This window comes from Aythya ferina, assembly GCF_964211825.1.
Source record: "Aythya ferina genome assembly, chromosome: 18".
NCBI classification, from domain to species: Eukaryota; Metazoa; Chordata; class Aves; order Anseriformes; family Anatidae; genus Aythya; species Aythya ferina.
This window is the reverse complement of record NC_140317.1, coordinates 5,167,011-5,177,533: the sequence shown is the minus strand read 5'-3', so window position 1 is coordinate 5,177,533 and position 10,523 is coordinate 5,167,011. Positions and strand designations below refer to the sequence as shown.

The window sequence follows — 10,523 nt, the reverse complement described above, 5'->3', positions numbered from 1 at the left end:
GGGGCTGCAAGGAGGAAGCATCGGTGCAGCTCCTGGAAGTGCAAAGCCAAAACAGAGCAGACCCTAGGATGTGGATTTAACCCCCTTTGGGTCATCCCAGCCATCACCATGTGTACAGCCACAGATATCTCCTGTAGCATCCCTGGCTTTCCTTAAAGCTGGGACATCAGCATGGACATGTCCTTTAACCCCTCCGTGACACCAAACCAGCTCCTCTGCTGCTTGCAGAGCAAGAGCTGGGCTCTGGCTGTTGGAAAAAAAAAAAAAAAAAGCCAGGAGAAAAACCAATGCTCAAAACTGCCAGGCTGCTCTCAACACTGGCCAAGGAACATGAAAAAGTGAAGGGGAAGGTAAAGAGAGCCCTGCTGCCGAGCGGCACCTTGGCTTCATGGCATGGGGGCAGCACATTTACACACCCCTGTTGCCTTTGATTTGGCACTTTTTTCTTCTTTTAATTTTCAGATGACAAAGGACACAGCCTGCTCAGGCAGCACCTCGAGCCGCGGGCTCCTGCTGCCCACGGTACAAAGCACTCGAGATGGATGGAAGCAGCATCTCCTCCGTACACAGCCAAGTGGTCGTGACATGCTGGCAGGAGAGCCGGGCACAGAAGCCTTCACTCGCAGCCATCTGGCAGCCGCAGAGCAGGGAGCCAGGGCTGGAGGTGAAGGAGAAAATAGCTTTTCTGTTTACCCACCCATAGGAAGGAGGAGGAGGAGGTTAAACGGCGACCAAGAGCCAGTTTGAAAGCTGGCAGGGAGCATGGAGCAGCTTTCACCACCTCTGCCCACTGCTGCAAGAACCTCTCCCGGACAGCAGATGGAAATGTGGGATTTTGGGTGCTGGGATGCATCAGGATCCAGAGCAGACATCACCAGCCTGGGTGTGACATTGATCAAAATCCCTCTGGGAAGCGGCTTTATTCTGAAGGATCTGTGCAGGATTTTTTTTTTTTTTTTGTACAAGCAGAGGTGCAGCGGGGCGGCTACCAGGGGATGAAGGCAGCCAGGAAGGAGCTCATCCACTGGTCCAGCCAAGCAGCACCACTCCAACACCTACATCAACACAGCATTAGCATTTCCCACCCTGACCTCCAAACACAAAGACCACAGCCACCTGTGCCCAGGCTCCCTGGTTTCTCATCTTGCTCCTCTCAAGCTGCTCTGCTCCTTTCTGTGCTGAAGGTGGGCTCCTCTTCCCACCCATCACCTGCTGCCAGCTGAGCCCATTGCCGGGCAGTTAGGATACATCCCTCCGGCCACAATGCAAGGGGTGCCTGAGGGCAGCACAGACACCGTGATTTAGGGAACCCTGCACAGCTGGGCAGCAGGGATGGGTGTGCAGGACCTTCACCGGGGCTGTGAGCAGCACCAGCAGCAGCTTTGTCTCTTCGAGGAGCTGAAGCGTTGCAATTCAGAGAAACGCCGCGAGGATAACACCGAGCGCTCTCTGCGCCCAGCCCTCAGCAATTCCACACATCCTCGTCTTGTGATAAACCCCAGCACATTACAAGAGGGAGCCCACTGCTTTCTGAAAGTCTTTTAAAGGGCTTTGTTCAATACACATGCATAGCTGTTAAAAAAAAGCCCTGCATCGATTCTCCTGGCACATCTCCACCATCTCTCCCCTCACCTCCCAGACCCGCCGTTCTGCATTGCCCTTTGTACGGCAGCATTTCACATAACACGCTCACTGTGATGAAGATATGCAGCTGAACTCAAAGAAATGCCTTCTGAGCACACCTAAGCTGCTTTTTAACCAGGAAGGAGACACAAAGAGCACACACTACTCACAGGGATATTATGGCTTGCGAGTGCTGCTTGCGCACAGCCCCACCAGCCGCACAAACTTCTCCAGGATTCAATTGCGCTGAGGATTTAATAACTGTGGGGATGGAGCTGTGAAAAATAAGTGGGCTTTGTTTGGTAGCTTCCTGCCACTTGTGGAAAACAAAGCGGTTTCGAACACTGTGGCTTTAAAGCTGGTTATTTTTAATACACAGATTGAAGGAGGCTTCCAGCTGACACGCGGGCCCACGGGATGATCTTGTCTGCGAAGCGCTGGTGAGCAGCTGGAGACTCCAGAAACATTTGTCCCTGCTTCTCTGCTGTGAAAGCACCTGTGCAGGACAAACCAAAGGAGAATTTGGCCTGAGGGCTCCATGCAGCTCACCAGCAGGGCAGCAGCGAGGAGAAGCCAGGAGGTGACGTCCCCTGCTGGGATCAACAGACCCCTAGCTTCACCGCATGCCCCAGGGGAGAAATGGAGCAGGGGCACAACCTCTGGCCCATGCCAAGCAGGTTGCAAAGCAAAAACTGCTCACCTTTGGTACAAAAGCCCCACAGCTCACTCGCTGCATGGGGAGGAAGCCTTGCTCTTATTTACAGCAGCAGCCCGGGACCCGAGGTCTGAACTGAAAGCATTTGCTCTCTTTTCGAGAAGCTATTTAGTCCTCTGCAGGGGAACGCGCAGCATCTTCATAAATTTCTGCAATGTCCAGAGGGCAGCAAGATCAGAGAGAATGGCCTGACCAAGAATCCATCAATCTTTTCAAGAAAGAATCAATTTTTATGTGCTTGTAGCTGTGGGGATTATTGTTGACCTTGTGAAATCATAAATAGAAGGCAGCGCTGGCAAAGTCCCCGCTTTCATCCGGCTTGTTTCTCTCCTCCTTCACCTCCCTGTTTGAAGGAGGTAACAGCTCCCTTCATTGGCAGCCTGGAGCAACCTCCCCTGGTCGCATCCCCATGGGATTTTTTTTGGCAGAGGGGCACAAGCCCTCACTGCTTGCAGGCTCAGTCTCCTGCCTGGGGAGCACAACCAGCATTCTGCTCCCCAGCGGGGCACAGCGGTGATGCAGCCAGCAAGATGCACCCAACATCTTTCCTGTGCTCATTTAACCCATTCCCACAGCTGTGCCTTTTTCTCCACCATACACCCACAGGCTTAATGCTCCCAGGTCAAGTTGTGTTGTTCAGTTAGAGGGTTGAGTACAGCGCACATCTCTAATGATGGAGCTCGTTGTTTAAGTCACCGCACTCTCAAAGACATCTGCAACGCCCAGTTCTGCTCCAGGCATGCCCAATGCCCCTCACAGGGGCGCTCAGTGTGTGTAAATATTTCTGCAGAAGGAGCACAAGCCCCAGAGAAGCCATTTGGAAACAGGATCAGCAACCCATGCCATTCATCCTTGGCACCCATCAGGCTTCCAGGGTCCTTCCCTGCGCTCCCACCTCCCAGGGCATCCTGTAGGAACAGCTCCGGGTCTATCTACAGCAGCCCAGGTTGGCACTACAGCACGTTACACCAGAGTGCTGGAGTAAAACAGCACCAAGAAAATGCTCCTTCTCCTTGGTTTTAACGGCCGCTTGCCACCCACGCCAAGGCAGCCACGTGGGATGTGCTGAGAGCTGGCCCAGCCTTGGACAGGTGCCTGGCACCTCCTGGGTGACACTAGGCAGACAGGCAGGTTGCAAAGCTTTGAGGAGGCTGCGGAAGGAGAACACAAAGGGAAAAGGTTTCCTTCTGCTGGCTTTGTGGAACATCCCTACCTGCTTGCTTCACGCGGGCTGTCCCTCGGAGCAGAGCCCTGCTTGTCAGCGCCACGACAGGCAGTGCAGGGCCCCTGCCTCTTACAAACCCATTTTGCCTTGCCATAAATCACCCACCTAAGGAAGCAGCAAGCATTTTCCCACGTCATGCTTCAGTGGCAAAAAATAAACAAGTCAGCATCCACGTGAAATTGTTGAGATGGGGACCGTGAGCAGCAGCAGCGTGGCCAGGAGCACACAGGCTGCTGCAGAGAGCTGCAGCATGGAGCAGATTTCCTGAGCCAGGATTCATACGAGGCAGGTCCCAGGCTGCCAGACACCTGCACTTTTACTCTGCACATCACAAAATAAACCTCACGTGCACTGCGGGGTCACCTGAGCCTCCTTTCCCCAGCATCTTCAAGGAAAAGGAGAATATTCCCTACCTGCCTGCATAGGGCTGGAGATGCTGCTCTGGGACTGCTCTGCCTGCTGCACAGGCTCTGGGCAAGCTGTGGGTTTGGGGAGGCAGCCCCCATGCCAAGGGCATCACCTGTCACCCCCTCACTCTCTCCTGGGTTCTGTGGGGCCAGCAGCTGAGTGCTACCAGGCTCCCCTTGAGCAGGCTCACAAGTGCGCTGACATTGCTGCACCATGCTGGGTCCTACCCTGAGAGCCACAGAGGAGGAGGCTCAAGAAGGTCCCAGAAAAAGAGATTTCATGGCATTCACCCTCAGCACAGAGCTGTTGGCATCCCCCTGAGGCTCCCTGCATGGCTCTGTGTGCCCAGCAGGTTGCAGAAGCAGGGTGAGACCAAATGCCCCCAGGGGAGCGGCTGCTGGGCAGCTTCGGCTGCGCTCAGCCCCCTCTGGCCCCACTCTTCCCTCACTCCCTGCCTGCCATATAACACATGGATCACTAGGAACCAAAGCAGGGCTCAGGGCAGGATCTAAAGAAAGTGAGAGCAAGGCCTGAGCCCCGTGCAGGAAGGGGCTGGGCGCTGCCCCCCAGCAACATCCTTGCTGTCCCTCCACGGAGAGCGAAGCCAATGCCGTGCCCCAGCAGAACACAGGGAAATGAATAAACCATGTGCCAGGCAGGCAGCACGAGCAGCGCTTTAATCAGGTCAAATGAAATTTAAGATAAGCTAAATATGAATCAAGCTTTTTTTTTTTTTTTTTTTTTTTAATATCCTATTAACAGATTGTGAATGGCTCAGCTCCAGAATACGAGCAAGAAAAGAAGTGGAGGGCTCTGCAAGCACAAGGAGACACATCTCACCCTGCTCCCCTCTGCTCGGCACAGCCCGGCTCCTAATGCAGGTCCTGTGGGGATGTGCACGTCTGAGCCCTCACATCCCTGCTCACCTGCCCCATTACCAAGTTCTGGGGCTTTTGGACTTGCTCACAGAGCTCCCCCCACCTCAAGCAGCCACAAGGACTCAGCAGCATTAATTCACCGTCATTAACAACTGGAAGTTCTCAAAGTGGGGACAAACACAGCAAGCTGAGCTGGGCTGACACAGGAGCACAGCACCGGGCAGACAGGACCACACCACTGCTCTTGCTGGATGTGCAGCCCCCAGCATCCAACCAACTAATTAAATACAGAAGGGAACAGCAGCAACCCCCATCAAACTCCCCCCATTTCCTCCAGCTCAGGGATTCGTGCCACAGCAGCACAGATGCTTTGCTGGGAGGCTTCGACAGACCCTGCAGGAATGGGGCAAGGCACGGGATTCGTAAACCTAAAAGATTTTGCAGACCCGTCTTCTACTCAAACTACCTGCCCTTTGAAAGCTGGAGTGCCTCGTAAAATTTGGGTCACTGCTGAGAGATTATTTTGGAACAGTGGAAAATTGTTTTGACAACTCCAAACCACCCCACTGTGGCAGGTTTTTTGTTTTGTTTTGGAATAAAGTGCTTTGGACTGACTTCTTGTCTTTGTGATCTAAAGAAGATAAATCCAAGGTAAGACCCAAACAAGATGCCCCCAGTGGTTCGTGGCAGAGCTCCGTGAGCTCGCCCCCGTGCAGCCGGTAAGGTCTCACCCAGGCCAGCACTGTCAGAACTGATTAACTGTGTCCCTTAACACATCCCTTGTCTCACAATGCTCCTAATTTAAGCCAAAAAGAGAGATATTTCCAGCCCAGCAGACAGAACCCCGAGGAGAATCTTTCCCATCCAGGGAACTGCTGATGCCCTGCGTAATAAACGGGAATGAGAAAATATTCGTGTTGCAGTGGAGCACGAAAGGGGGGAGACCAGAACTGTTGCCCCACAAGTGGGGACCCATCTGGGGATGTGGATCTGGGTGGCAGCAGTGACCTGTCAGTCCTGGTGTCCCCAGGACTCAGCACCATCTCCTCCCTCTCCCCACCGCTCCTCTTTCAGGAGACATTCACCGAGCTCCATTGCCGTGATTTCTCCAAAGCACAGCCCAAACAGCACAAGGCAAGGCTGTGATGGGTGCCTGGGGGTTACAATCCCACCCCACAGCCAGGGGATGGCCCAAAGCCCCTCTGGGGACCACGACAGCCCCGCTTGCACCAGGAGCACCGCAGTCCCATGGGTGCTCCGTGGGCACCCGCACCCCATGGGACCCTCCCCGCACAGCTCCTCAGGCTCTGCGGAGCAGGGTGACAGCAGACGGAGCCGGTGATAATTTCATTTCCCTTGCAGATGAGGCTCCACTCCCTCCCTGAGCACCTCATCAGTACAGCACCGGTCCCTGCAGGGCTCAGCACCAGCCCCCCAGCACATCCCCCTCGCCCAGCGAGCCCCCAGAGCAGACATTCCCATCCTGCAGAGAGCCCTGGCCAGCATTATTTTCTTTCCACCTCATTGCAGGCAATCGAGCTGACAGGTTTGCTTATTAATGAAGTTATTAAGATTAACTATTAATAACAGCAACAACTTGCTTTTCCAGCAAACATGGTTCCCCAAGACCCCACAGACGCCAGTTGCTGCAGGCTGGCTCCATAGGGACACCCAGCTGCACTGCTCAGGAGGGGATGCTTTATGGGGCTGCCGTCCACCTGAGAAAGGGGCTTTGTGGGGTCAGGCAGAGGGATGAGGTGTGAGATGTCCCTGCCCTTACCTGGATGACCTAATGGAGTGGTTCCCCCCCATCTCCCCAGCCCTTCTGCCCCCACCTTGCCCCCATCAATGCTTTCCCACCCCATAGCCATCACGGGGCAGGGACCGGACCTTCCCAGCTCAGATCCCCATCAGAAGACAGGGAGACGATGCCAGGTCGAGCAGCAGACAGCCCAAATCCCCACTTTTTGGCAGAACACTGACTGTTTTGCTGCCTTTGAACAGCCCTGAAAGCACTCCTGACCTTAACAGCCCCATTCCCCAGCACAGCTGCTTTTGAACCACACCGTGCCACAGCAAAGCCAGACCAAATTAAAAGCAATTAAAGGCATAAGACCAATTAAAAACTAGACCAAAGCCTCCCCAGGGATTTTGGTTATGGTTCCCCAAAGCCCCATAAAGCAAAGCCGTGGAGTTAGCAGGTTCCCCTGCAGACCGGGGCACAGCCACCCCCCAGGTGCCGTGCCTCAGTTTCCCCACTCACCTCCCACAGCACTGGCTTGGCTCGGGGTGGTCGCTGGCTCCCCGGAGGGTGCTCAGCCCCTGCAGCACCCTGGTGCCTGCAGGTCCTCGGCTGGAAATCCTGCAGTGAGCAGAGGCCAGGGTTTTGCACTCACTTCTCTTCCTCTCTACCCCTTTTACAAGAAACCAGGAGTAAAAGCGAGCCCGCACCCCGTCCTGAGGGCAGCACACGGACCAGCACCCCTGCACGAGGGCTTTAAGGACAGCATGAGAGTCGGGAGAAATCATGATTCTGACTGCACCTACAAGCCCCAAAATGCAGCACTGTTTCCCCGAGTACACCCTAAGGAACACCAACACATCACTGTCCCAGCCTGGATCCCCCGTGTCCCTGCCTGGTCCCCACGAAGAGAGTGATGCTGGCCCCGCCAGGGAAAAGCAGGATCCAGCCCCGCTTTCATTAATTTCTGTTGAATAATTAAACCCTGGGAAGTTAATACTTCCTACTTAAAAACTCAAACTGCAGTGTTTGTAATTACCGTTTTATTGAAGCATTAAAAATTAAAGGGCATCCCGAGGTTGCTGTTAGCGCGAGAGCCGCGCTCAGCCCCAGGGAGGAGGGAAGGGAACGCTTTTGCTCATGCCAGAGCCTGGCTGTGGATGGCATTGCTGCTCCATGGGGCAGGTTTTGGGGACCAGCAGGCACAGAAGGACCAGCCCCCCAAAAGCTGGGGTCCCAGCTACAAGCCCAGCTCAGCTTGGGGCTGGTCCTGAGCTGTGTCTGGGATCCAGAAGGGTCCAGACCCCAGGATGAGGGACCCCAAACCACCACTTGTATCCCTGTAGGACCAACTCACTGAGCCAGCCGTGGTGACCCCACACCATCCCTCCACTCACAGCCAGGCTTTGGGGCTCCCCCATGACTTTCCCTATCAGCCCTTTATAGGCTCCGGCTGCTCCCACCCACCTGCACCGTGCCTGGGCTCGGCCACCCCATGCTGGGAGCCCTGGGAACAGGCAACGAGGGCAGAAAGGAGCTTTTAGGGTCACAGCTATGAGGAATCCTCCTCACCTCCCTCCTAGAAGCTGTGCGCTCCTATCCTTGCCCCATTAATTTATCCCATAACAGAGATGTTCAGGCTCAGGATTTGGAGCCAGAACATCCCCAGCCCTGCAGAGGTGGCAGTGGGAGGATAGCCCGATGGGCATGTCCCATCCCCGCTGTTCCCTGTCCCCAGGGAAGCTCCTGCAGACAACCAGCAGCTGGAGATGTTGGCACGGCAGCGGGCAGAGCCCTGTGTGCCCACCTGGGAGCGCATGGAGGCATCCCGGGGTGTCCCCAGGGTGTCCCGCCGAGGACACCTCCCCTTGCAAAGGAGAGGATTTGACCTCCCTTGTTTTCCCCGAGCCCTTTGGTGACTATTTTGGGAAGCCAAACAACCACGGAACCCAAACAGGAGGTGCTTTATTGGCTCAGGGTGGGGAGGAAGAGCTGTTCGGTGCGATCCACATCGCGGCACCGCTGCCAAACCAAGGGCACCCCTGGCCCCTCCTGCTGGCCCCTGCCTGGCCCTGCTCTTCCCTCCCTGTCTCCATGTAATTTCTCCCCAGAGGCAGCTGCATTTCCACCCTCGGCCACTTCAAGGCTCGCATTTCTACACAATTTGCAGTCCTGAGCATCAGCAAGCTGCGCGGCCCAGGAGGATCCATCAGACCTTTCCCCCACCAGCCCACGCTGCTCTGGTTTGGGGTGCTCAGCCACCAGTTTGGGGTCTGCCTTACTCCAGTTTGCGCCCCCCAGCCTCAATTATCCCATTTTGGGGGATGCAGTGGGGGCTCAGCCCTGCTCTGCAGCACCCATATCCCATCCCATGCCCCACGGACCAGCACCATCCCCACCGTACGGGTCCAGCCCCAGCAGGATGGTCCCTAAGTCCCCAGCTCGTTTCCATGGCAGCTCAACTGACTCTTCAGTTTCCATGGCAATGAGGTTTTTCCCTCCCCATCATGATGCTGGGGAGTTCCCATGGCAGCTCCCCTTAGTTTGGGACCCCCCCAGTTCCCTCAGCAGCTCTGCCCAGTGAGCAAACCAGTACAACCAGTGCCTTCCCTGCACGGGGATGATGCAAGACCCAAGCCTGCTGCCAGCACAGAGGACGTTCTCCTAACTCACAGGAACACAACATCAATTTTTCACCCTTCTGCCACCCCCTCACACCCATCCCTGGTGGTTTCCTGCTGCTGGCGGCTGGAGCTGTGGCTGCGGATGCCTGGCAGGTACTTGGCTCTCCCTCAGACTGGAAGGAGCTGCCTCTTAAAGCATCCCTCCGGCTGCAGGAGGAGGCAAGCTTCGTAAAAGTGATGCATGGCAGATGCAGATTAATTTTATTTCACAGTCCTGTGGAGGATTTTGAGCTAGTCACCGAGAGGGGACTAAAAATACCACCGGGGTCCTTGAGTTTTTATTTGCCTGTTCAGCGGCGCTTATAATGGCGTTTTCCTAAGCACCGGCCGAAATCACATCTAGGATTGCAGAGAGAGACCCAGCGGGATGGCAGGAGCCAGGGTGGAGCAGCACCAAGCACTGGCTGCGTTTGGGATGTCTAGAGGATGAAAAACGGTGTCACACCATACACACTTTCATTTCACATCACCCACGAGATCCACGGCACAAACCTCTGCAGCTTTGGGTAAAGCTGAGCCGCGGAGTAAGGAACATCAGCCTGGATTTGTCAGGCTGCTAAATGTTGGTGGTAACAATTCATGGGGCTGCTGCAGCAAGTTTGGGGTTTTTGGGGTATTTATACATCCTGGGCACAGGCACACAACACATCCGGTAGGGTCAGCCCTTGGGGGAAATGTTCGCAGCATCTCCTGAAGGCAAATCGTGTGCTCTTCCCCAGGGCACCAGCAGCATCTTTGGCTTTTTGGGTGTTCCCTCCCCTGTTTCACCCATGGCACTTTTGGAGCCAGGTCTGGGCTTGGTCCTGAGCTGTCTCTGGGGTCCAGAGGGGCCAAGACCCCAACAACAGGGAACGGCAGAGAAGGAGGGGAGGTGTGCTCCTCAGTCCCACTGAGACAAAACCATCGCTGGAGGACGCTGCTTAATTAACACGCTCAGAAAGAGCGTGTCAGAAAAATGTCACAAAAAGAGCCGACAGTGCAGCCCTGGGGTGCCATCCGCTGCCCACCACAACCCTGGGAACAGCACCTCGAGGGGACCAGGCCTCGGAGGGCCCCTTTTGGGATCCCTGCTCCCCTGGGGCTGTGCCCGGTGCTGCCCGTGCTCGGCGGCTGCGTAACTCCACGTCCCCGGCTTTCCTGGTGACGCTAACGGAGATAGCGCGGCTCTTGCTCGGGGTGGAAAGATGATTAACCACTGTAATCCCAATTACAGCTTTTAATTGGGATTAATCTGTGGAGTCAATTAAGT

At 55.4% G+C, this 10,523-nt stretch overlaps 1 long non-coding RNA gene across 1 annotated transcript; it reads right to left on the bottom strand.

Moving 5' to 3' along the window:
• Window positions 1-1,859: 1,859 nt before the first annotated feature.
• Window positions 1,860-8,013, bottom strand: LOC311421008. Its single transcript, XR_014684651.1, has 4 exons — window positions 7,948-8,013; window positions 7,113-7,211; window positions 2,324-2,487; window positions 1,860-2,119 (listed from the first exon to the last, which is right to left on the bottom strand). It is a non-coding gene; the product is annotated as an uncharacterized lncRNA (long non-coding RNA).
• Between the last annotated feature and the right edge of the window lie 2,510 nt (window positions 8,014-10,523).